The sequence below is a fragment of the Procambarus clarkii genome, chromosome 2, assembly GCF_040958095.1.
Source record: "Procambarus clarkii isolate CNS0578487 chromosome 2, FALCON_Pclarkii_2.0, whole genome shotgun sequence".
NCBI classification, from domain to species: Eukaryota; Metazoa; Arthropoda; class Malacostraca; order Decapoda; family Cambaridae; genus Procambarus; species Procambarus clarkii.
Genome location: NC_091151.1, coordinates 26,743,155 through 26,769,138, shown reverse-complemented (window position 1 = coordinate 26,769,138; position 25,984 = coordinate 26,743,155). Strand labels below are relative to the sequence as shown.

At 43.1% G+C, this 25,984-nt stretch overlaps 1 long non-coding RNA gene across 1 annotated transcript; it reads right to left on the bottom strand.

Annotated features, from left to right (window-relative positions):
* Window positions 1–23,955: 23,955 nt before the first annotated feature.
* Window positions 23,956–25,444, bottom strand: LOC138366986 (uncharacterized). The gene is made up of 3 exons (XR_011229279.1): window positions 24,679–25,444; window positions 24,414–24,542; window positions 23,956–24,034 (listed from the first exon to the last, which is right to left on the bottom strand). It is a non-coding gene; the product is annotated as an uncharacterized lncRNA (long non-coding RNA).
* Between the last annotated feature and the right edge of the window lie 540 nt (window positions 25,445–25,984).

Below are 25,984 nucleotides of genomic sequence, written 5' to 3'. Positions count from 1 at the left end.
GCATCTTAGAGCCAATTACACATAGTGAGTGGGCAGCCCCAATTGTACCAGTGTTGAAGGCAGATTGGAAATCCTTGAGAATCTGTGTAGACTCCAAGGAACTGAACAACCGCATACACTGTGAGAAGTACCCTTTACCTATGATAGATGAGTTGTTGTCAGTGGTCTGCAAGGGAGCAATTTTTTCTAAGATTGACCTGAAAGATGCTTACTTGCAAATTCCGGTAGAGGAGGAGAGCCAGAAATTGTTAGTGATTAATACCCACAAGGGGTTATTTAAGTATAAAAGACTTCCTTTTGGACTCTCCTCGTCTCCAGCAATTTTTCAGAGATTCATGTCCCAGTTCTAAATTAACATTGAAGGTGTGGCTAGTTTTTTAGATGACATTATTGTATGTGGGGAGAATGAGGAAGTGCATGATGCTAGATTAGAACAAGTTTTGAATCTTTTGCATAAGCACAATGTGAAGATTAATAAGGAAAAAACAACATTGAAGACCAGGGCCATTGAATATCTGGGGTACCATATTTCAGGTAAGGGCTTTACTCCTTCTCACAAAAATGTAGCTGCTATAATAGATGCCCCAGCCCCAACATCAGTTGGGGAAGTACAGACTTTTGTTGGGATGGTTACATATTTTTGAAAGTTCGTGAAGAACTTTTCAGCAAAATTAGCACCCTTGTATGAATTGTTGAAAAAAGGGGCTAGATTTAAGTGGGCAGCAAGAGAGGAAAATGTATTCAGGAATATTAAGCAGGAATTGATCAATTCTCCAGTACTCACTAATTTTACAGGTAGACTCCCGTTAAAACTAGAGGTAGATGCTTCCCCAGTAGGAGTGGGGTGTGTATTATTACAGGAAGTAGATGGTCAGGATAAAGTAGTATATTTTGCTAGCAAGAAATTATCTCCTGCAGAACAGAATTATTCTCAGTTAGATAAAGAAGCCTTAGCTTTGGTATATGCTGTAAAAAAAAACTGAGGTATTTTCTGTTGGGGAGTAAATTTCTTGCTAGAACAAATCACAAACCCTTGCTAGGATTGTTTGGCAGAGGTAAGCAGATTCCAGTTAATGCCAATGCTAGAATTCAAAGATGGGCATTACTACTCTCTCAGTTTGAGTATGATTTAGAGTTTAAGCCAGGCAAGGATAATGTAGTAGCTGATGCATTAAGTAGATTGCCTGTGACAGAAGAATTAAATTCCAGTAATCCAGTGGAGTATGTTAACCTGGTGGAATCTATGTCTTTTGAGGATATTTCATTCCAGACTATTAGGAAGGCAACTGGTAGAGATCCTAAATTAAGTCTGTTGTTGAAAAAGTCAAATATGGTTGGAATGATAATTTGTTATTGTCAGAGTATGCTGCAGTGAAGCTGACCTTAGTATTCACCAGGATGTACTCTTGTATAGGAATAGAGTGATGGTGCCTTGGGAACTAAGATGTAAGATTTTGGAACAGCTGCATGTAGGCCATAATGGCATAAATGCTATGAAAGCAGAAGCTAGAAGTTGGGTTTGGTGGCCAAAAATAGACCAGGATATTGCTGAGGTAACAAAAAATTGTCATATTTGCTTTAAGAATTATCAGAAACCCCAGGCCCCAGTACTTTCTTGGCCATGAACAGGAAAACCCTGGAAATGTAGATTATGCGGGACCTATGGATAATAAATATTACCTAGTGGTGGTGGTGGATTCATACACCAAATTTCTGGATGTGTATGTGTGTAATTCCACCACATCATCTGTAACTTGTGAATTACTAAGGAAAACATTTTGTAATTTTGGATTTCCAGACATAATTGTCTCAGACAATGCTCCTTATTTTGTTTCTGTGGAAATGGAGGATTTTTTTAGGAAAAATGGTATTAAACATGTAACACCTGCCCCCTATTATCCTTCTTCAAATGGTCTAGCAGAGAGAGCAGTGAGATCCTTGAAAGAAGGGTTAAAGCGGTTTACGGAAGGTACTATTAATACAAGACTTTGTGGATTTTTATATAATTAAAGGAAAACTGTTCATTCTACTACTGGTAAATCTCCTTCTGAATTACTGTTTAATAGACACTTTAAAGTGCACATGGAAGCAGTAAAGACAGATCCCAATAAAGAGAAATCGGTAACTAGCTTGGCCAGTCAGTTGGCTCAGGGAGAGGAATTGTTGTTTAATGAAGGGGATGCAGTATATGCAAGGAATTTTGGAAGTGGAAAGCACTGGGTGGAAGGGAAAATTAGGGATGTCCTAGGCCGCAGGAACTTCACTGTGCAAGTACAGAGTTTTGGGAACATTAATTGGAAAAGGCATGCCGATCAGCTCATGCCAAGGTTCACAGGGAATTTTTTTTTTTTTTTTTTTTTTTTTTTTTTTTTTTGAGATATTTACAAGAGTTGTTACATTCTTGTACAGCCACTAGTACGCGTAGCGTTTCGGGCAAGTCCTTAATCCTATGGTCCCTGGAATACGATCCCCTGCCGCGAAGAATCGTTTTTTCATCCAAGTACACATTTTACTGTTGCGTTAAACAGAGGCTACAGTTAAGGAATTGCGCCCAGTAAATCCTCCCCGGCCAGGATACGAACCCATGACATAGCGCTCGCGGAACGCCAGGCGAGTGTCTTACCACTACACCACGGAGACTGCTTTTGAAGACCCTTCAGGTGAGGGTGGGGCAACTAGTGATATCCATCCTTATAATGAAGGGATAGCAGCACCTGCAGGAGACCGGGAGGCAGAGCAAGGGGCAGTAGAGGGTAATGGGGATACAGTTAACCCTATGGACTCTACAAGGAGTAATTCAGAAGAATGTTTCCCAGAAGTAACAGGTCAGGACTTCCAGTTGAGAAAATCAGGAAGAGTCATACGACCGCCTGATAGACTTAACCTGTAGGGATAGAGTTTATTTAAAAGGGGAGGAATGTTGGGATTGAGCACTACAGATGTTGGAGGTAGCATGTTTAGAGCAGATGCTCTTTTGTTTATGATCTTGTAAATAATATTTCATGTACCTGATAATGTTTTGTTGTTGTTACTGGCGGAGAATAAAAACCATGTGGACGAAGATTGTTTGTCTGACCAAAACCATAACACCCTGTTATAAGGGAGAACATGGTGTCCATGCTTAATGCACATACTTGCCTAAAACCACAAGTTTGAAGTATAGAAACTTTAGACATTCACATTCACCAGGGGCTTGAACTTTGGCCATCAAGATGGCAGGTACGCACTTGGATCCACTTCACCATACTCAGAGCCCTAAAAGAGGAGGGAAATCTGGGGAATTAAACCACCAGTATCCCATTCTCTACAGACAATGAGGCAGTGAGGGATCACTACACCTTTTCTATCAAGCCCTGTTAAATAGGAGAACACAGTGTCCATGCTTAATGCACATACTTGCTTAAATCTGCAAGATTGAAGTATAGAAACTTTAGACACACACACTTACCAGGGTACTGAAACCCTGGCCATCAAGATGGCAGGTAAGCACTGGCATCCACTACACCATACTCAGAGCCCTAAAGACGTGGGAATTAAGGGGTATGTAACCATCAGTATCCCATCCTTTCCTAGCAATGAGACAGTGAGGGATCACTACACGTTTTCTATCAAGCAACTTATATGGGAGAACACAGTGTCACTGCTTAATGCACATACTTGCCTAAAATGGCAAGTTAGATGTATAGAAACTTTTGACAATCACACCCACCAGGGTACTTTACCCTGGCCATCAAGATGGCAGGTACTCTTTTGTATCTACTAAACCATACTCAGAGCTCTAAAAGATGTGGGAGTTTAGGGGTATGTAAACACCAGTATCCCATCCTCTCCTAGCAATGAGACAGTGAGGGATCACTACACGTTTTCATCAAGCATTGTTGACCCATAAGGTGACTTGAACCCTGGGCATCAATATGGCAAGTATGCACTCGCATTTACTACACAATACTCAGAGCCCTAAAAGAGGTGTGAATTCAGGAGCATGTAACCACCAGTATCCCATCCTCTCCTAGCAATGAGACAGTGAGGGATCACTACACGTTTTCTATCAAGCATTGTTAAATGGGAGAACACGGTGTCCATGCTTAATGCACATACTTGCCTAAAACTACACGTTTGAAGTATATAAACTTTAGACACTCACACCCACCAGGGGACTTGATCCCTGGCCATTAAGATAACAGGTACTCTTTCGTATCCACTACACCATACTCAGAACCCTAAAAAAGGTAGGAATTCTGGGGTATTTAACCATTAGTATCCCATCCTCTCGAGGTAAGGAGACAATGAGGGATCACTAAACGTTTTCCTTCAAGTCCTGTTATATGGGAGAACACAGTGTCCATGCTTAATGCACATACTTGCCTAAAACTGAAAGTTTGAAGTATGGAAACTTTAGACACTCACACCCACCAGGAGACTTGAACCCTGGTCATTAAGATGGCATGTACGCAGTCATGTTAACTACATCATACTCAGAGCCCTAAAAGATGAAAGAATTCCGGGGTATTTAACCACCAGTATCCCATCCTCTCCAGGCAATGAGACAATGAGGGATCACTACACGTTTTCCATCAAAATCTGTTATATGGGAGAACATGGTGTCCATGCTTAATGCACATACTTGCCTAAAACTGCAAGTTAGATGTATAAAAACTTTTGACACTCACACCCACAAAGGGGACTTGAACATTGGCCATCAAGATGGCAGGTACTGTCTCGTATCCACAACACCATACTCAGAGCCCTAAAAGAGGTGGTTATTCAGGGGTATGTAACCACCAGTATCTCATCCTCTCCAGGCAATGAGATAGTGAGGGATAACTACACATTTTCTATCAAGTCCTTGTATATGGGAGAACACAGTGTCCATGATTAAGTCACATACTTGCCAAAATCGCAAGTTTGAAGTATAGAATTTTTAGACACTCACACCAAACAAAGGACTTGAACCCTGGCCATCGAGATGGCAGGTACTCACTCGTATCCACAACACAATAATCAGAGCTCTAAAAGAGGTGGGAATTCAGTGGTATTTAACATTTTGGCTTACCCCGCGCGCCACCCCTGAACTGTGCGATTTGGGTCCCAGCATTTCATGGGAGCGCGCGTTAATTCTGACAAGTGTATACTCTCTTCAACTTTGTCACCTCAATTCTCGTCCTACGAGATTAAATTTGTTACCATTGTGTTTGCAATAGAATTCTCTACAGGACTAAATGCATATAAACTCCAAAAGCTAGGCTAATTACCCGCAGCAAACAGAGAGAGTGCGAACGAGTTACCCAGGAGCGCCCAAATCGATTAAATGTGTTCACTCTTTTCACTCTGGTCACCTCAATTTTCGTCCTAGGTTTTTCATTTTGGTATCAATGGGTTTGCAATAGAATTCTCTAGAGGAATATTAACATGTAAAATAAAAAACCTGGTCACGCTCCACCCGCCAACGAGTTGAAGATGAGCCATCCGTTAACCGCGAGTGAGCGCCAAGAAACTTTAGAAACTAAAACTAAATAAAAACTTTAGACACCCACTCCCACGAGGTGATTTGACCCTTGGGCATCATGGTGGCAGGTACGCACTTGTATACACTACCCCATACTAAGAGCCATAAAAGAGGTGGGAATTCTGGGGTATTTAACCACCAGTATGCTATCCTCTCCAGACAATGAGACAGTCAAGGATCACTACACATTTTGCATCAAGCTCTGTTATATGGGAGAACACTGTGTCCATGTTTAATGCACATACTTGCCTAAAACCGCAAGTTTCAAGTAAAGAAACTTTAGACACTCACACCCACTCACGGGACTTGAACCCTGGCCATCAAGATGGCAGGTACTCATTTGTAATCCCTACACCATACTCAGAGCCCAAAACGATAAGGGAAATCCAGGATATTTACCCACCAGTATCCCATTCTCTCCAGGCAATGAGACAGTGAGGGATCATTACACGTTTTCCTTCAAGCACTGCTATATGGCGGGACACGGTGACCATGCTTAATGCACATACTTGCCTAAAACCGCAAGTTTCATGTATAGAAACTTTACACACTCACACCCACCAGGTGACTTGAACACTGGCCATCAAGATGGCAGGTACTCACTTGTATCCCCTACACCATACTCTGAGCACTAAAAGATGAGGGAATTCCAGGGTATTTACCCACCAGTATCAGATCCTCTCCAGGCTATGAGACAGTGAGGGATTACTTCACGTTTACTATCAAGCACTGTTATAAGGGAGATCATGGTGTCCATGCTTAATGCACATACTTGCCTAAAACCGGAAGTTTCAAGTATAGAAACTTTACAAGTTTCAAGTATAGACATCTACACCCACGAGGTGACTTGTATCCTGGGCATCAATGTGGCAGTAACGCACTTGTATACACTACACCATACTCAGAGCCCTAAAAGAGGTGGAAATTCCGGGGCATTTAACCACCAGTATCACATCCTCTGCAGGCAATGAGACAGTGAGGGATAAGTACACATTTTCCATCAATCCACTTATATAGGAGAAACAAGTGTCCAAGGTTAATGCACATACTTGCCTAAAACGGCAAGTTAGATGTATAGAAACTTTAGACACTCACACCCACCAGGGGACATGAACCCTGGCCATTAAGATAACAGGTATTCTCTCGTATGCACTACACCATTCTCAGAGCCCAAAAAGATGTGGCAATTCAGGGTTGTGTAACCACCAGTATCCCATCCTCTGCAGGCAATTAGACAGTGAGGGATCACTACACGTTTTTCATCAAGCCCTGTTATATGGGAGAACACGGTGTCCATGCTTAATGTACATACTTGCCTAAAACCGCAAGTTTGAAGTATAGAAACTTTAGACAACCACTTCCATGAGGTGACTTGAACCTTGGGCATCAAGGTTGCAGGTATGCACTAGTATACACTACATCATACTCAGAGGCCTAAAAAAGGTGGGAATTTCGGGGTATTTAACCATCAGTATCCCATCCTCTCGAGGCAATGAGACAGTGAGGGATCATTACACGTTTTCCATCAAGCCCTGTTATATGGGAGAACACAGAGTTCATGCTTAATGCACTAACTTCCCTAAAGCTGCAAGTTTCCAGTATAGAAACTTTAGACAATGTCACCCCCCAGGGGACACCCAACAAAGGACTTGAACCCTGGCCATCATGATGGAAAGTATGCACTCGAATCCACAACACAATACTCAGAGCTCTAAAAGAGGTATGAATTCCGGGGTATTTAACCACAGTAACCAGTTCTCTCCAAGCAATAAGACAGTGAAGGATCACTACATGTTTTCCATCATGCCACTTATATATGAGAACAGTGTCCATGCTTAATGCACATACTTGCCTAAAACAGCACGTTAGATGTATAGAAACTTTAGACACTCATACCCACCAGGGGACTTGAACCTCAGCAATCAAGATGGAAGGTACTCTCTCGAATCCACTTCACCATACTAGGAGCCCTAAAATAGGTGGGAATTCCGGGGTATGTAACCACCAGTATCGCATCCTCTCCAGGCAATTAGATAGTGAGGGATCACTACACGTTTTCTATCAAGCCCTGTTATATGGGAGAACACGGTGTCCATGCTTAATGCACATACTTGCCTAAAATCGCAAGTTTGAAGTATAGAAACTTTAGACACCCACACCCACAAGTGACTTGAACCTGGGGCTTCAAGATGGCAGGTACACACTCGTATACACTACACCATACTCAGAGCCCTAAAAGAAATGGGAATTCCGGGGTCTTTAACCATCAGTATCCTATCCTCTCGAGGCAATGAGACAGTGAGGGATCACTACACGTTTTCGATCAAACCCTCTTATATGGGAGAACACAGTATCCATGCTTAATGCACATACCTGCCTAAAATTGCAAGTTTGAAGAATTTTAACTTTAGTCACTCACACCCACCAGGGGTCTTGAACCCTGGCCATCATGATGGCAGGTACGCACTCGTATCCACTACACCATATTCAGAGCCCTAATAGAGGTGGGAATTCAAGGGTATGTAACAACCAGTATCCCATCCTCTCCAGGCAATGAGACAGTGAGGGATCACTACATGTTTTTCAACAAGCCCTGTTATATGGGAGAACACAGTGCCTATGCTTAATGCACATACTTGCCTAAAACCACAAGTTTGAAGTATAGAAACTTTAGACACTTACACACTTCAATGGACTTGAACCCTGTCCATCAAGATGGCAAGTATACCCTCGTATCCCCTATACTATACTCATAGCTCTAAAAGAGGTTGGAATTCTGGGGTATTTAACCACCAGTATCCCATCCTCTCCAACCAATGAGTCAGTGAGGGATCACTACACGTTTTCTGTCAACTCCTTTTATATGTGAGAACACAGTGCCCAAGCTTAATCCACATACTTGCCTAAAACTGCAAGTTTGAAGTATAGAAAATTTAGACACTCACACGCAACAAAGGACTTGAACCCTGGCCATCAAGATGGCAGGTACACACTCGTATCTACAACACAATACTCAGAGCCCTAAAAGAGGTGGGAATTTTGGGGTATTTAACCACAGTAATCCATCCTCTCCAGGCAATCAGACAGTGAGGGATCAATACACGTTTTCCATCAAGCCCTGTTATATGGGAGAACACAGTGTCCATGCATAATGCACATACTTGCCTTAAATTAAATGGCAAGTTTGATGTATAGAAACTTTAGACACTCACACTCACCAGGGGTCTTGAACCCTAGCCATAAAGATGGCAGGTACGTAGTCGTATTAACTACACCATACTCAGAGCCCTAAGAGACGAGGGAATTTTGGGGTATTTACCCACCAGTATCCCATCCTCTCCAGGCAATGAGACAGTGAGGGATCCCTACACGTTTTCTATCAAGCCCTATTATATGGGAGAATACAGTTGTTACGGCCCTCTCGGGACGCAACGGGGTTCTTACTCTGATGTTGTTAGAGGAAGATAAATGTATCCGTTCCCAAGCCAGTAGTGGCTATCAATGGATGAGATCCGTGACGCAAGTAACGTAAAAGGGAGTAGGGAAAGAAAGTTAAGAACTTAATATTATAATTAACACCATCACCGATTAAATATATAAAATAAAAGAGTGCACAAGGGGGAGGGGTATTAACACTTTACAAGGGGATTAATCCACAATCGATGTCTTCTGCTGAAGATGCTGGTGCCATAACTCTCGGTGCAGAGTCCTTGGTGCTTTCTTCGTGGCCTCGCAACGAATTCTCCAAAGAAGCTGAGCCTACCCTGGCCACAGGTCAGCCAAAACACATGTCCACTGGGGGCACTGCCGTGGAGGCCGTCAACCACACGTCCAGCTGGTCTGCTGGCAGGTTCTGAGCCCACAAGGCTGGTACGGCCACTCCACGAACGATAAAAGGGGAACACCCTAGACAGGAGCCTCGTGTGACACCACAAATCACTCTCCTGTCTCCAGTACCCCAGTGGATGATCGTCTCCAACAGTCGGTCCCGGGTAAATCCTTTTACTGCCACTCCACTGGCAGGCTAACACACCACAGTGTTCTTCCAGGGGGACGACGTCACAACAGCTGCAGCAAACTTCAAGGTATGGAGACTGGCTGCCTCGGGTAGACTGACTCCACTTCCATCACCGCAGTCCCAGGTCGGCTCTGTAAGCAGACACGTCATCAATAACTGGGACACTAAAACACCTCACTTACGGGCTCGGGCACAAACACCTGACGTATCCAGTCCATAGATAGCGCTGTCGTCGGAGGACCACCTCACCAGAGGTCAGTGGCGGCGGGGTAGAGTGCTGAACGGGACTGGAAACTGGCCCTCGTAGCTGATACACGGCATCCTCACCAGGTGTCGTCGGCGTTTGGCGGGGGGTTTCGGGAGCTGACCCACAGATGGCGCGGTCGTTACTACTCCGTGCTCGGATGCTGGATCCGGGTTCGTAACAACGGTGTCCATGCTTAATGCATATACTTGCCTAAAACCGCTAGTTTGAAGTGTAGAAACTTTAAACACCCACACCCACGAGGTGACTTGAACCCTAGGCATCAATATGGCAGGTACACACTCGCATCCATTACACGATACTCAGAGCCCTAAAAGAGTTAGGAATTTAGGGGTATGTAACCACCATTATCCCATCCTCTCCTAGCAATGAGACAGTGAGTGATCACTACACATTTTCTATCAAGCACTGTTAAATGGGAAACACAGTGTCCATGCTTAATGCACATACTTGCCTAAAACTACTAGTTTAAAGTATAGAAATTTTAGACACTCACACTCACCAAAGGACTTAAACTTTGGTCATCGAGATGACAGGTACTCACTCGTATCCACTACCGCAAGTTTCAAGTAAAGAAACTTTAGACACTCACACCCACTCACGGGACTTGAACCCTGGCCATCAAGATGGCAGGTACTCATTTGTAATCCCTACACCATACTCAGAGCCCTAAAAGAAGTGGGAATTCCGGGGTATTTAACCACCAGTATCCTATCCTCTCCAGGCAATGAGACAGTGATGGATCACTACGCATTTGCCATCAAGCAACTTATATGGGAGAACAAAGTGTCCATGCTTAATGCACATACTTGCCTAAAACAGCAAGTTAGATGTATTGAAACTTTAGACACTCACACCAACCAGGGGACTTGAACCCTGGCTATCAAGATGGCAGGTACTCTCTCGTTTCCACTACACTATACTCAGACCCCTAAAAAATGTGGGAATTCAGGGGTATGTAACCACCAGTATACCATCCTCTCCAGGCAATGTGACAGTGAGGGATCACTGCATGCTTTCCATCAAGCCCTATTATATGGGAAAACATGGTGTCCATGCTTAATGCATATACTTGCCTAAAACTGCAAGTTTGAAATATAGAAACTTTAGACACCCTCTCCCACGAGGTGACCTGATTCTTGGGCATCAAAGTTGCAGGTATTCACTAGTATACACTACATCATACTCAGAGCCCTAAAAATGGTGGGAATTCCGGGGTATTTATCCATCAGTATCCCATCTTCTCGAGGCAATGAGACAGTGAGGGATCATTACACGTTTTCCATCAAGAACTGTTATATGGGAGATCACAGAGTCCATGCTTAATGCACTTACTTGCCTAAAACTGCAAGTTTCCAGTATAGAAACTTTAGACTATCACACCCACCAGGGGACTTGAACTCTGGCCATCAAGATGGCAGGTACGCACTCATATCCTCTACACCATATTGAGAGCCTTAATAGAGGTGGGAATTCAAGGGTATTTAATAATAATAATAATAATTTTAATTTAGGTAAGGTACATACATAAAGAGATTTTACAAAGTTTGTTGGCTTTATAGATAGAGCTAGTACATACAATGCCTAAAGCAACTATTACGCAAAGCGTTTTGGGCAGGAAAAACATTAATGACTAAAGCTTAAAACTAATGGGTAAAAAGAATAAAATGTGTTGAGAACAAATAAAAATAGAGGTAAAAGAGGGGGGAACATTGTTGAAAAAGCAGCACAAATACAATTACAAATTATTACAGAAAATTACATTCAAACAGCGTTGATTTGAAAAAAAAAAAAAAAAAAAAAAACATACATGGGTTGACAACAAAGGGGTAACGTAGGTTACAGGGAATTTATTAGGTATAGCTTCGTTTTTAACTTAAACTGGTTGAGAGAGGTACAGTCTTTAACATGGTTGGGAAGGTCATTCCACATTCTGGGCCCCTTGATTTGTAGAGCATTTCTGGTTTGATTAAGTCGTACTCTAGGAATATCAAAACTGTATTTATTTCTGGTGTGGTGCTCATGGGTTCTGTTATAACCTTCTATGAAGCTTTTGAGATCAGGATTAGCATTATAGTTTAGCGTTTTATATATGTATAATACACATGAGAGAATGTGCAGTGACTTAATGTCTAACATATTCAGAGATTTGAGTAGGGGTACCGAGTGATGTCTGGGGCCAGAATTGGATTTAACAACCAGTATCCCATCCTCTCGAGGCAATGAGACAGTGAGGGATCACTACACGTTTTCGATCAAGCCCTCTAATATGGGAGAACACAGTGTCCATGCTTAATGCACACACTTGCCTAAAACAGCAAGTTTGATGTATAGAAACTTTAAACGCTCACACCCAACAAACGACTTGAACCCTGGCCATCATGACGGCAGGTACGCACTCATATACACTACACAATACTCAGAGCCCTAATAGAGGGGGGGAATTCCAGGGTATTTAACCACAGAAACCAATCCTCTCCAGGTAATGAGACAGTGAGGCATCATTACACGTTTTCTATCAAGTCCTGTTTTATGGGAAAACACAGAGTCCATGCTTTATGCACATACTTGCCTAAAACCGCTAGTGTGAAGTGAAGAAACTTTAGACACCCACACCTACGAGGTGACTTGAACCCTGGTCATCAATATGGCAGGTACGCACTCGCATCCACTACACCATACTCAGAGCTCTAAAAGAAGTGGGAATTCCGGTATATTTAACCACCAGTGTCCCATTCTCTCCAGGATCACTACACGTTTTCTATCAAGCCACTTATATGGGAGAACACAGTGTCCATCCTTAATGCACATACTTGCCTAAAACAGCAAGTTAGATGTATAGAAACTTTAGACATTCACACCCAACAGGGGACTTGAACCCTGGCTATCAAGATGGAAGGTACTCTCTAGTATCCATTACAACATACTCAGAGGCATAAAAGAGGTGGGAATTCAGGGGTATGTGACCACCAGTATTCCATCCTCTCCCGGCAAGGGACCGTGAGGGATCACTACACGCTTTCTATCATGCCCTGTTATATGGGAGAACATGGTGTCCATGCTTAATGCACATACTTGCCTAAAACCACAAGTTTGAAGAATAGAAACGTTAGACACTCACACCCACCAATGGACTTGAACCCTGGCCATCAAAATAACAGTTATGCACTTGTATCCACTACACAATACTCAGAGACCTAAAAGAGGTGGGAATTACGGGGTATTTAACCACCAGTATCCCATCCTCTCCAGGGAATGAGACAGTGAGGGATCACTACACGTTTTCCAACAAACCCTGTTATATAGGAGAACACAGGGCCTATGTTTAATGCACATACTTGCCTAAAACCACATGTTTGAAGTATAGAAACATTAGACACTCACACCCACCAATGGACTTGAACCCTGGCCATCAAGATGGCAGGTATGCACTCATATCCTCTACACCATACTCAGAGCCCTAAATGAGGTGGGAATTCCAGGGTATTTAACCACCAGTATCCCATCCTCTCCAAGCAATAAGACAGTGAGGGATCACTACATTTTTTCCACCAATCCCAGTTATATCGGAGAACACAGTGTCCATGCATAATGCACATACTTGCCTAAAACTGCAAGTTTGAAGTATGGAAACTTTAGACATTCACACCCACCAAGAGACCTGAACCCAGGCCATCAAGATGGCAGGTACGTAGTTGTATTAACTACATTATACACAGAGACCTAAAAGACGAGGGAATTCCAGGGTATTTAACCACCAGTATCCCATCATCTTCAGGCAATGAGACAGTGAGGGATCACTACACGGTTTCCATCAAGCCCTGTTATATGGGAGAAACATGGTCTCCATGCTTAATGCACATACTTGCCTAAAACCGCAAGTTTGAAGTATAGAAACTTTAGACACCCACACCCAAGCGGTGACTTGAGCCCTGGGCATCAATATGGCAGGTATGCACTCTTATCCACTGCACCATACTCAGAGCCCTAAAACAGGTGGGAATTCAGGGGTATGTAACCACCAGTATACCATACACTCCAGGCAATGAGACAGTGAGGGATCACTACACGTTTTCCAACAAGACTTGTTATATGGGAGAACACGGTATCCATGCTTAATGCATATATTTGCCTAAAACTACAAGTTTGAGTTATAGAAACTTTAGACTCTCCCACCCACCAAAGGACTTAAACCCTGGCGATCAAGGTGGCAAATACGCACTTGTATTCACTACACCATAATCAGAGCCCTAAACGAGTTATGAATTCTGTGGTATTTAATTAACAACCAGTATCCCATCCTCTCCAGGCAATGAGACAGGTTGGGATTACTACACATTTTCAATCAAGCCCTGTTATATGGGAGAACACGGTGTCCATATTTAATGCACATACTGGCCTAAAACTTCAATGTTGGGATTGAGTACTACAGATGTTGTAGGTAGTATGTTTGGAGCAGATGCTCTTTTGTTTATGATCTTGTTAAAATATTTCATGTACCTGATAGTTGTTGTCATTGTTGCTATTGGTTGAGACTAAAACTGTGTGGACGAAGATTGTTTCTCTTCAGCCTTCAATCATAACACGCAAGTTTGCAGTATAGAAACTTTAAACACTCACATCCACCAGGGGACTTGAACCCTGGCCATCATGATGGCAGGTACTCACTCAAATTCACTACACCATACTCAGAGCCCTAAAAGAGGAGGGAATTCCAGAGAATTTAACCACCAGTATCCCATCCTCTATGGGCAATCAGACCATGAGGGATCACTACATGTTTTCTATCAAGCCCTGTTATATGGGAGAACACATTGTCCATGCTAAATGCACATACTTGCCTAAAACAGCAAGTTTGAAGTATAGAAAGTTTAGACACTCACACCCACCCGGGGATGTGATCCATTGCCATCAAGATGGCAGGTATGCACCCGTATCCACTACACCAAATTCAGAGCCCTAAAAGAGGTTGGAATTCAAGGGTATGTAACCACCAGTATCCCATCCTCTCCAGGCAATGAGACTATGAGGGATCACTACACGTTTTCCAGCAAGCCCTATTATATGGGAGAACACAGTGTCCATGCTTAATGCACATATTTGCCGAAAACAGCAAATTTGAAGTATAGAAACTTTAGACACTCACACCCACCAGGGAATTTGAACCCTGGCCATCAAGATGTTAGGAACACACTCGTATCCACATCATATTCAGAGCCCTAAAAGAGGTGGGAATTCCTAAGTATTTATCCACCAGTATCCCATCCTCTCAATGCAATGAGACAGTGAGGGATCACTACACATTTTCCATCAACCGCTGATATATAGAAGAACACTGTGTCGATACATAATGCCCAAACTTGCCTAAAACTGCAAGTTTGAAGTATAGAAACTTTAGACACTCACACCCACCAGGGGACTTGAACCCTGGCCATCAAAATGGCAGGTACGCACTCGTATCCACAACAGCATCATATTCAGAACCTTAAAAGAGGTGGGAATTTTGGAGTATGTAACAACAAGTATCCCATTCTCTCCAGGCAATGAGACAGTGAGAGATCACTACACGTTTTCCATCAAGCTCTGTTATATGGGAGAACACGGTGTCTAATGCACATACTTGCCTAAAATCGCAAGTTTGCCTAATGCACATACTTGCCTAAAACCGCAAGTTTGAAGTATATATACTTTAGACACTCACACTCACCAAAGGACTGGAACCTTGGCCATCAAAATGGCAGGTATGCACTCGTATCCAGTACACTATACTCAGCACCATAAAAGAGGGTGGAATTCCGGGGTATTTAACCACTAGTATCCCATCCTCTCCAGGCAATGAGACAGTGAGGGATTACTACACGTTTTCTATCAAGCCCTGTTATATGGGAGAACATGGTTGTGGTGTTGTGTGTTACTGAGGAAGTCTTGGTTGTAGGGTTGATATAAAGCCATTGCTTGGTTACTGACTCTAATACTTAAACTGATACATAACTAGTAGCTACCAAGCTTGGCGGGCGTCCTGTACGCTCTCTGTTTACCTTCTCCCGGCGTCTGAGCCGCCGCACATAGAAAACGGATGGTGCTGTTTTCTGTGAACATGACAATAGTGTCCATGCTTAATGCACATACTTGCCTAAAACCGCAAGTTTGAAGTTTACAAACTTTAGACATTCACACTCACCAAAGCACTTGAACCCTGGGCATCAAAATGGTAGGTATGCACTCGTATCCACTACACAATTCTCAGAGCTCTAAAAGAGGTGGGAATTCCGGGATATATAACCACCAGTATTCCATCCTCTCCAGGCAATGAGTCAGTGAGCGAGCACTACACGTTTTCTATCAAGCCCTGTTATATGGGAGAACACAGTGTCCATGCTTAATGCACATACTTGCCAAAAACTGCAAGTTTGAAGTATAGAAAGTTTAGACACTCACACCCACCAAAGGATTTCAAATTCAAAAAAAATCATAATTCAAATGTTTATTCAGGTAAAGTACATACATACAAGAGGTGATACAAAATTTTTTAGATTTATAGATTGAGCTAGTACATGCAATGCCTAAAGCCACTATTACGCAAAGCGTTTCGGGCAGGAAAAACATTAAAGACTAAAACTTAATACTAATTAAGATTAAATTATAAAATGTGTTGAGAAAAATAAAAATAAAAAAGGGGGGAACATGGCAGAAAAACAGCAAAAATACAATTAGGTAGACAAACAGCATTGTTAAAAAAAAAATGACATGTGTTGACAATATAGGCGTAAGGTAGGTTACAGTGAATTTGTTAGGTAGTGCGTAGTTTTTATCTTAAACTGGTTGAGAGAGGTACAGTCTTTAACATGATTAGGAACGTTATTCCACATTCTGGGTCCCTTGATTTGTAGAGCATTTCTTGTTTGATTAGGTCGCACTCTTGGAATATCAAAACGGTATTTGTCTCTGGAGTGGTGCTCATGAGTTCTGTTACAACCTTCAGTGAAGCTTTTGAGGTCAAGATTGGCATTACAGTTCAACGTTTTGTCTCTCTCGCAGGACCAGCACCCCAACCACCGCCTTCTGAAGCCCATAAGCAATCCAGCTGGGATCGCCCCATTGCCGACCAAGAAGCTGCAACTTTGCTAGAAGCCGCGACAACACCACATGACACTGCCCGACTTAGAGCTGTAGCAGCTCCCCATGCAGGTGATTTCCTATTAGCAACCCCAATGTCAGTAACTGGCACCCGTCTCACACTGCAGGCCCTCCGAATTGCCATGGCTCTCCGCCTAGCTGCCCCAATCCACACCGAATACAGGTGTATTTGCGGCGAGGCAGAGGCCGACAGATATGGACGGCATGGCCTTCTTTGCCAAAGGACGGGAGGATGACATGCAAGACACGGCGAGGTTAATGACATTATTAAGAGAAGCCGTACCACAGCCGGTTGTCCAGCAGAGAGAGAGCCCCGTTACCTAATGAACCGCAACTCTGATGAACCTGTCGGTCGCCCAGACGGAATTACGGTGAACCCCTGGAAGAATGGTAGACAGTTGGTGTGGGACTACACTTGTGTTTCAACTTTAGCCAATACCTATGTTGACTTCAGTGCTACACAAGCAGGAGGAGCTGCCAATCACCGGGAAGCGGCCAAGTCACGTAAATACAGAGACCTTGAGCACCACTACAATTTTGTCCCCATTGCCTCAGAGACACTTGGTGCCTGGGGTAAAAGTGCTGCTAGCTTTTCGAAGGAGTTGGGGTCTAAGCTAATCGAAACAACTAGAGACCCTCCCAGCAAACACAAATCATCTAGGAAACGTTCGTTTATCTCTTCCCATAGGTGTGGGAATGATTTGCATTGAGAATGGTGCAGGAGAGCCTTTGAGAAACTTTTAATAAAAAATTCCATACTCAAAGGTTTTATAATAAATTGTTTTTCTACAAAAATTTTGTTCCTAATGTATTACAAATAGTTTTTACATGTTTAAATATAAAATTCATGGTGTTATTTTGTAAAATTCATTAATAAATTGTGAATGATATATATTGGCTCAGTGAAACGTTCAAAATCCATTTAGTTATAATATATGATCAGAAAAAAGTAATTTTCCAAATTTTCTAAAAATCGCTCTTTTTACACAATTTGACTCCTTATGCATTCCAATAAACACTAATATCATGTTTAAATATATAATTTATGTATTATTCCCTAAAATAATTTATATAAATTATAAAAGTTGCTGGAAAGTGGTGTGAAAGAATCTGAAAACTTTTTGTTGTCTTATATATATTTTTTTTTTTTTTGAGATATATACAAGAGTTGTTACATTCTTGTACAGCCACTAGTACGCGTAGCGTTTCGGGCAAGTCCTTAATCCTATGGTCCCTGGAATACGATCCCCTGCCGCGAAGAATCGTTTTTTCATCCAAGTACACATTTTACTGTTGCGTTAAACAGAGGCTACAGTTAAGGAATTGCGCCCAGTAAATCCTCCCCGGCCAGGATACGAACCCATGACATAGCGCTCGCGGAACGCCAGGCGAGTGTCTTACCACTACACCACGGAGACTGCTCGTGGCGTGTTCTTATTAACTATGTCTCAAGTGCACAGTTTATCAAACAAGAAGATTAACATTCGTCAACCCTTAAAATCTTATATGTTATCTTGCTGGTGCAAAATGGGTGAATCTTTAGGAACAGCTAGTATCTATATGACAAATGGTGTTTTCCCTAACTCAAACAATGTAGGGTTTATTATTCTACACATATTTCTAATGACTCTTAGATGTTTACATTCTCTGAAGTATAATTGTGAAGGCTGTGTCCATCACTCTCAACACAGATTCTTAAACGCCTCTCTGCAGGTTCAACTATATAATTAGTTTCCATTCTGAATCTCCATGGACATTTGTATCCAAAATGAAACCAATGTGGTTTCCTTCAGCGCCTTCAGCCAGCACATTTGCTCATTCATTTCCACAGATTCCAACATGGTAGGGGATTTACAGAAATTTGGATATTCATATTGTTATATATTAAAAATATGAATGCAGTTCAATATGATAAGACAAATACATGAGATTATGATAAATTCGTTTTCTGTGATATACCATTGATATGCTCTTTTTTTCTTTAAACGGCAGACTAAACTAAATCACGATCGAAAGTATATATTGCTTTTTAAGAATTTAGCTCCACCACTGACCGCCAATTAAGTGCTCACATCAACAGAGCTGATGTATATATGGTCAACGCTCAACAGAGTTAGAATAAATGGGGTTAAGTCAGAGTTGGAAAATGTTGTAGGTTGAGTACCTCAAAGCTCTGTCCTGGGACCTCTGTTGTTTATAATACTCAAATCAAATCAAATGTTTATTTAGGTAAGGTACATACATACAAGAGATTTTACAAAGAGTAATGAGTTTCTAGATAGGGCTAGTACATACAATGCCTAAAGCCACTATTACGCAAAGCGTTTCGGGCATGAAAAACAAAGGGATGAGGTAGCTCAAGCTATTCTCACCCCATTCAGTACAACGTGTTATTACATACATAGACACACATAACAAATAAACATATTACCAAACATTCTGAGAGATAAACATATACATTTCCTCCTTCACAAGTAGTATGTTATCAGACGTACACACAAATACTTTTATGACCTAGGTATACTGTATAGACAATTTGCAAGACACCTGCAGATAATTCAACAAAATATTACAGTCTTGGTGCAAAATTCTTATATCACACAAGAATATCATCAACCTTTCCGTTGTGACACATCCAGGCTATTTGTTCAGGAACAGTCCTTATCTCAGTGTTTCTATATACATTAATCAACGGACAATCAAGAACATAATGGGCCAGGGTGTGAGACCTTAACATACCACATAGTTTACACTTCGTGTCATTATCATGAACATCTATCCCATATTCCCAGTCATATTTGTACCCAAGCCTGAGCCGCATGTACACAGAGTCACTCCAAGCATTTCTCCTTTTACCATAAGTGAAATGGGTGTTTTGACTCACATACATGTAGTGTTGCATGGTTTGACTAATCTCATACATTATCTCTCTCCTCTCCACTCCCGCCTGTGCCTGAATATTTCTGATTTTGCTTCTTATTTGTCTCATTGTGAATTCACATTCAATGTCAACTTGTGGTTTTGATGTGGCACGTTTGGCCAAGTCATCCGCCACCTCGTTGAGCACTATTCCAACATGAGATGGATCAGTTCAATATGAGTTAGTTAGTTTAGTTCAATTATTATGCACCCCATACCCATCTTGTGGGCGGTAGTGGAAAGGGTTACAGAGGTACATAATGGGCTCAGGGACTGAACTCCACAATTCATTTAGCTAAGCAAGTTACAATCTTGATGAGCTAGTTACAAAATTCAATATAAGTCATCACATCAGCAATGGGTTCGAGATCGACCTCAAGTACAGGTTCTAAATTAATGAAATTTTATTATTTCCGAGTAAAAATAGGATTGAACATGTTCTGCATTCAACACTAACATTGTAGTGAGTAAAATACCATATTTATTCATTACGTAAAAGTGCTAGCAGGATTTGAGTGAAATTGGGTAGATTTGGGTCATTTTATGGACCGCTTCCGACAACACTGGCGGTGTAGACAGCTATGGCAGTAAACACAATTCCCGGGTTAAAACAACAGTAATCTCACCGAGAGCCCTGGAGTACTGGAGACGTTGGAGATGTGAACATGTTGGTGTGAAGGCGAGTGTCCAGGAGGCCCTGAGCGCAGCAGCACACGCCCGCAGACCTGCCATGTTTACCACACCGGGCCGCCAGGGACCCCACGCTCACTACACCACGGATCCCTTCAACAATAATAATAAATAAAATAAATAAATATGTTTATTCAGGTAAGGTACATACATACAAGTGATGTTACATTAATGGATTGATATATAGATAGAGCTAGTACATACAATGCCTAAAGCCACTATTACGCAATGCGTTTCGCGCAAGAAAAACATTAATATCTAGAACTTAATACTAATTGAGCATAAAGAATAAAAAGTGTTGAGAACAAATACAAATAAAGATAAAAAAAAAGGGGGAACATGACTGAAAAAGCAGCACAAATACAATAGGTTGACAAACAGTGTTGATTAAAAAAAAATAACAGACATGGGTTGACAATAGAGGAGTGAGGTAGGTTACAGGGAATTTATTAGGTAGTGTTTAGTTTTTATCTTAAACTGGTTGAGAGAGGTACAGTCTTTAACATGGTTGGGAAGGTCATTCCACATTCTGGGTCCCTTGATTTGTAGAGCATTTCTAGTTTGATTAAGTCGTACTCTAGGAATATCAAAACTGTATTTATTTCTGGTGTGGTGCTCATGAGTTCTGTTACAACCTTCAATGAAGCTTTTGAGGTCAGGATTGGCATTACAGTTCAGCGTTTTATATATGTATAATACACATTCTAAACATATCAAAAAAAGTTTCAAAAACTGTGGGCATTCTTTCTAAGATCAGATATTATGTACAGAGCACCACTTGGTTTCCGAACTTTAGTTATCCGAAACTTCCAGTTTCCCGATTGGGGTTGGGGAGTCATGCTACCCGAACAAAGTTCGGGTAGGAAGGGGTCCACCAAGCGTCACGCCGGCTTGTGGTGGTGGGTGGGCGATGGTCCAGTTTGCCCACTGTGACTTCACAGATTCACGGCCTATTATTCCTATTATTTTGAATTGCCATAAGGCTGGAATGTTCATTCTGTGCTTTTGTTTTACATATCTGCACAATCAAGAAACATCTGTGCACCATGTTGGCTCCAAATGCACCCATTGCGTCAGTGATGGCTGACTGGTGGGTGGATGGACGATGGAACTTAGGTGGGAGGCAGTATGAATGAGGGGGGGGGGGGGAGAATCAGTGAGAGAGGGGGGGGGGGGGGGGGGGGGGTAGGGAGAGATGTTAGGAGGTAGGGAGAGATGCTAAGAGGGAGGGGGAGGTAGGGAGAGATGCTAGGAGGTAGGCAGGAAGGGATGGAAGTAGTGAGAATTAGGGAGGGAAAGGCAGGCTGGCAGGCACAGGCAGGCAGGCACAGGCAGGCAGGCAGGCAGGCTAGCTTGCAGGCAGGGAGTGAGTGGTAGTCACGCGGTTGAACCGCGTGACCTTGAGAGATGGGATGTAGGGGGCCGGGTGGTTTGTTGGTGGTGGGGGTGAGACCGGCTCATTCCCGAAGATAAGCCTAACACACACTACCCGTTAGCATGATGGCAGGGGGGGGAGGCAGGCTGGCTGGAAAGGAAGCAGGCTGGGAAGGAGGCAGGCAGGCAGGCTGGGAAGGAGGCAGGCAGGCAGGCTGGGAAGGAAGCAGGCTGGCAGGCAGGCTGGCTGGCAGGCTGGCAGGCTGGCAGGCTGGGAAGGAGGCAGGCTGGGAAGGAGGCAGGCTGGGAAGAAGGCAGGCTGGGAAGGAGGCAGGCTGGGAAGGAAGCAGGCTGGGAAGGAGGCAGGCTGGGAAGGAAGCAGGCTGGCAGGCTGGGAAGGAAGCAGGCTGGCAGGCTGGGAAGGAGGCAGGCTGGGAAGGAAGCAGGCTGGCAGGCTGGTAAGGAGGCAGGCAGGCAGGCTGGGAAGGAAGCAGGCTGGCAGGCTGGGAAGGAGGCAGGCTGGGAAGGAGGCAGGCTGGGAAGGAGGCAGGCTGGTAGGCTGGGAAGGAGGCAGGCTGGCAGGCTGGGAAGGAGGCAGGCTGGCAGGCTGGGAAGGAGGCAGGCTGGCAGGCTGGGAAGGAGGCAGGCTGGCAGGCTGGGAAGGAGGCAGGCTGGCAGGCTGGGAAGGAGGCAGGCTGGCAGGCTGGGAAGGAGGCAGGCTGGGAAGGAGGCAGGCTGGGAAGGAGGCAGGCTGGCAGGCTGGGAAGGAGGCAGGCAGGCAGGCTGGGAAGGAGGCAGGCTGGGAAGGAGGCAGGCTGGGAAGGAAGCAGGCTGGCAGGGTGGGAAGGAGGCAGGCAGGCAGGAAGCGATATATGGGTGTTGAAGTGAACTGTGAACCACGTGACCTTTGAGAGTGTGTGTGTGTGTGTGTGTATGGGTTTGGGGTGGGGGGTGGGGGTGGTGTGTCGGTGGTGGGGGGAGAGGGGGAGGTGTGTCGGTGGTGGGGGGAGAGGGGGAGGTGTGTCGGTGGTGGGGGGAGAGGGGGAGGTGTGTCGGTGGTGGGGGGAGAGGGGGAGGTGTGTCGGTGGTGGGGGGAGAGGGGGAGGTGTGTCGGTGGTGGGGGGAGAGGGGGAGGTGTGTTGGTGGTGGGGGAGGGACCGGCTGACTCCGTAAGCCTAACCACACTCCACAGACCTGTGACCCAGATTTGTTTCTTAAATGTACAGTACATCATCGTATATTTTAGGCAGGATGTGCCTGCAGGCTGGCAGGAAACATCCAGAGGATGTTTGCCAGACGTCTTAATAATCAGTTAGGAACAATTAAGGACTTTTATAAAGCGGATCAGGACTTCACTTATTGATGAGTACAAACAAAACACGGTCGCATTTACGTCATGAACCTGACGATTTTTTTCCCTAGAGTTTTTTTCATAAATTTTTCGGAAAAATTTCTTTTTACATTTCTAGTTTATTTTTCCCCTCTATTTCTCGTATACGAACTTACATGTTAACCGACGGGTCTCGTCCCCAAGGGGTTCGGAAACCAAGTGGTGCTCTGTACCACGCCCTACCCTGGTGACTCTCTATTACTCCCTTATCTATCCATATCTCAACTATGGTATTTGTGCTTGGGGCTCTACTACCCAAAATCACTTACGTCCTCTAATTACTCAACACAAAGCTGCTATTAGGACAATATCCAATTCTGGCCCCAGACATCACTCGGTACCCCTACTCAAATCTCTGAATATGTTAGACATTAAGTCACTGCACATTCTCTCATGTGTATTATACATATATTTAATGCTAAACTATAATGCCAATCCTGATCTCAAAAGCTTCATAGAAGGTTGTAACAGAACCCATGAGCACCACACCAGAAATAAATACAGTTTTGATATTCCTAGAGTACGACTTAATCAAACCAGAAATGCTCTACAAATCAAGGGGCCCAGAATGTGGAATGACCTTCCCAACCATGTTAAAGACTGTACCTCTCTCAACCAGTTTAAGTTAAGGGGGCGATAGTTAGGGTTCATAAAAGTTGTTCTAGTGCAATGAAAATTTATTGACGTGTTACACGTGAAGAGGGCTGCAAGTGGTCCAAGTTTCAGCATCGCAGCCTAAATAGAGAGGGAGAAAAAAAAAAAAACTTTTTGTAACCATTTTTTTACATGTTTTAAAGTTGATATAACAAATACAAATATCAACTGATATTATTTCTATGATACTCGGCTATCACAATACTATATAATAAAGGTTGTCTAGTGGCATTATTATCCCAAACCTATTTAGTGCAATAATACAAATTTTCAAAGTTCACCCAAAAAATTATGCAACAAAATGATGTTTATAAATATATATAAAATTAATAAATGATCTTAGGGGAAATATATAACTTGAGTTTTTAGAGGCACAGACTCTACATATAATGTGCAAGTTCCATGTAAATTGAATAATAAATAAAAAAGTTATTCAACCATATAGTTGCAAATTAGTTACCTGTAAAAAATGAAGGTCAAAGTTCAGCCACCTTTGGCTGAGGTTGATGAACTACCAATTTCAATCAAAATTACCACCCTTGTAGATTGGCATTCCTTCAGTAAGGTGTGTAAGTTCCATGAAGATCGCCTGATAAAAAAAAAAAAAAAATTATTAAAAAAAAAATAAAAAAAAAAAATAAAAAAAATAAAAAAAAAGACAGCAGCTTTATATTTACAATTATTTATGATATAGTATCAAGATATAAAACATAATACATACTAACCTAATATAATTGGTCTGAAATATGCAACATCTTGCAACATCAAGAGGGAGAACGTCTTGAGTTGCAGGTCTAAGATCTTGAGTGGCAGGTGCCGCAGGTGGTGTGGCAGGTGCCGCAGGTGGTGTGGCAGGTGCAGCAGGAGGTGTGGCAGGTGCCACAGAGGTGTGGCAGGTGCCACAGGAGGTGTGGGTGCCTGGGTGTGAGGCGAGGTAGTGTGTTGTGGGGGCGGGAGGCTGCCCTCTCTCTTCACTCAAGGGAACTCTTGTTTTGCCTCAGTGTGGCTTTACGCTCCTTCTTTACTTGGCTAACGCGTAGAGCTCTTGCCTTTAGAGCTTTCTTCTTGTCCGATACTATATCCATTGTGCAGTATATGCAAGAAAATACGATCTGTGCGAGCGCGTCAGGCATGCGACCGCCGGCACAGACACTGAGAGGGTGACTAAGCCAGAGTAATCGGATTATAGCCCCTCCCTCTCACAGAAGACAGTTGCCAGCGAGTGTGTTTATAATTTGTATATGCATAACAAGATATTCTCCACTCTATTGCGAAATACTAGACGCTTACAACGTATGACGCATCACCCTACGGCGCACCCGAGCCGCGAGGACCAGATTTCGGGCAATTGCGGCTGGAAAATTTGCTCTAATTACGTTATTTATTATCATAACATTAAACGGTTTGCACCACGGTGTTGCCAGAACGTTGTAGTATTTTTATAAATTTTTCGTGTTTGGCCGAATTTTTTCGGCCAAACAATTATAACGCCACCTTAAAAACGAAGCTATACCTAATAACGGTGTAACGGTTCTATTGTTACGTAAAGTATGGTGACAATAAACACAGACACTAAGATACTATATATATATATGGTCGAATATACAGAAGTACACAGGTGATACTTTGGTGTGAGTTGAGTGCACTGAGCGTCGGTACAGTATCTCGCAAGTGTCTGCTCTAGACCACACTTGAAAGTAGACTCTGGTTAATGTTTTCTATTCAGCTGCTTATATTCTCGGGCAACACCTCACCGTGTTGCCCGGGCAACGCCTCACCTCATTCATCTCCAAAGGTTGACAGGAATATTAACAAAGCATTTGGAGCGAGTATATTATTGGGATAATCTACTCGCTACAGAACTCCCCCTCCCAGGAGATGAAAGGAAAAATACTTGATCAAGGAACTTAGCTGGTCGGTGAATTGTATGCCCTGCTCACGTTACATAACCATCAAAGTTAACTTCCTCCTCTTCGCTGATGTCATCTAACTGGGGTCGTAGGGTGGGAGGTCGCACAGGATCGCAGGGTC